Source organism: Castor canadensis, chromosome 13 (genome assembly GCF_047511655.1).
Source record: "Castor canadensis chromosome 13, mCasCan1.hap1v2, whole genome shotgun sequence".
Taxonomy (NCBI): domain Eukaryota; kingdom Metazoa; phylum Chordata; class Mammalia; order Rodentia; family Castoridae; genus Castor; species Castor canadensis.
The window spans coordinates 111,869,685-111,871,823 of record NC_133398.1 but is presented as its reverse complement, the minus strand read 5'-3'; the positions used below and the strand labels follow the sequence as shown (position 1 = coordinate 111,871,823).

Genomic DNA, 2,139 nt, shown 5'->3' with positions numbered 1-2,139 from the left:
TAGATTTTCAACTTAACCCTGGCTGAGAGACTGCTGTAAATTAGCAGAGACCTTGAACAGCAGAAGTTCATATGCAGGTTTGTGGAAGGTTTTTTTTTTTTTTTTTTTTGAGGAACTGCAATGCCACAAAGACACTCCTCATGGCTGCTCTGTTGATTTGAAAAACAAAACAAAACAAAACAAACAAAAATCAAAAAAAGTAACCAGAATATTGGTATGTTATGTTCACCTGGGGGTGCATATTCCTTTTTTTCCTATTTAAAAATTATGGTTGCTTTCCAAGTAAGAATTCATGAGGATTCGCTGAAGACTTATTCTTAAAAAGCCTTTGTCACATTTTAACGCATCGCTGTCAGACACTTTTAGGGCTCACCCAGATGAGTTGAGGGAAGAGGAAAAGCTAGCATGGAATAAGGGGTTTCTGAAAGTTCATTTGATCATTTGAAGGAACTGAATTTACCTTTGACACAAACTAGAAAAGGGGGGATGGGGAGATGCAAATCAAAGGTTGGAAGGAAATATATGGGAAGGTAGAAAAAGGCAATTTGAGAATTGATTGGCTCCAGTTGCTGTCAGAGGGTGGATGTCAGGTTTTTTTTTTTCGAGTTTGTTTTTTTTTTTTTTTCCTGCTACAGGAAGTGATTTGCAGTGCTCACCGAGCCTTTGTTGAGAAGGGTGTCCTCACAGAGTGAGTCATGCTTTTGCTGTGTGCAGCCCAAGCAGCTGGGCGTTCGCTCCATCACAGGCAGCTATGACTTTTAGAAAGCAAGCGTTCAGCCCCAAGCAGCGGGCTCCGGGGCGGGGGCTGCCGGGCAGCGGCCGTGCTGGCTTTTAATGGTAGGAGGGCTTGGTCCTGAGACTTCGTGCTCCGTCTCCAGAAGGCGGTCCTGGGACCTCTGTTCTTAGTCCAGCTCCGGGGCCCGCGGCTAATCTGCCATGCGCGGCAGCCCGGGCCGGGGCCGGCACTAGCAGCGCCCGGGCGGATGCGGCGAGCCCACTGAGGGGCATGCTTCCACGCACCAAGTACAACCGCTTCAGGAATGACTCGGTGACATTGGCCGATGACCTTCTCCACAACCTGTCGGTAAGCGGCGGCGGCGGCAAGGTCGCCTACCTGGTGTCCTGCAAGGCGCTGCACAAGGCGCCCGAGGATGGGCCCGGCAGCCTGGGCCACCTGCTTCACAAGGTGTCCCACTTGAAACTCTCCTGCTCGGCCCTCCGCGGTCTGTCGTCGGCCGCCTGGGAGCGGGCGGGCGTGCGGCTCTCGAGCAGCTGCAGCGCGCCCAGCCTGGCCGCCCTGGACCGTAGCGCGCCCCCCGCACCCTGCGCCCAGGCCGAGAGCATGAGCGCAGCCAGGAAGGGCCGGCCGGGCGAGGAGCAGCTGCCCAGGCCCCCGCGGGGAGCGCCGCACGCCATCGACCAGGTGCTGGGGCCGGGAGTCACCTAAGTCACCAAGGTGGGTACAGGCGCTGGCCGCCCTGGCGCTGATCCCAGGTCAGGGTGCTGTGCCAGCTCCCTTCTCTGAAGGAAGGTGTGGGGAAACATCCGAGAGGGTCACATTAGAGGCCAGGAGATGCGCACTCCTTAGCAATCAGCTGGACTGGCAGTGGTGACTTTGGAAAAGGGTTGAACAATCGCGTGACCTCCCGCTGTCCTGCTTTCTCCTGGGTTCCACCCTTTTGGCATGCCTTTGACAACTGGCTTCACCAGATGTCTGGCCAGTGCCCCTTTCGCCATGGGGCGCCCATCCCTGGGACCCGGGTCCAGCCTAGCAAGCGTTTATGAAGCACACTTGTTAGACCCCAGCAGCCCCTTCGGGGATGCAGGAATGTCACTACTTCTGTGCCCTCCTCTGGTGGTGGTAGTGGCGGGGCAATTTCTTTTTCCCCGCTGCAAAAATCCCTGGCTCCTGACAGGGCAGGGCAGGCCAAAAGCTGTCTTGCTTCTTACCAGACAGGTTCTACTTTCTTCCTAGCAAGGTTTTATTTGGTGTTTGTCTTTCATTTCATTAGGAATGGTTTTGGTTTATAGTAGCGAGAGGAGAATTTAAGACTATTTCCCAGTGACTGTAGTCTTCCACTGCAATGGACACAGAGGAGCCAAGGTTGTTGCACGCAGCGCCACAGGCTGGAAAAGTTT

General features: G+C 54.3%; 1 pseudogene; it reads left to right on the top strand.

The window, feature by feature from the left end:
• Positions 1 to 489: 489 nt before the first annotated feature.
• On the top strand, positions 490 to 1,525 carry LOC141415493 (SHC-transforming protein 3 pseudogene; annotated as a pseudogene).
• Positions 1,526 to 2,139: the final 614 nt, after the last annotated feature.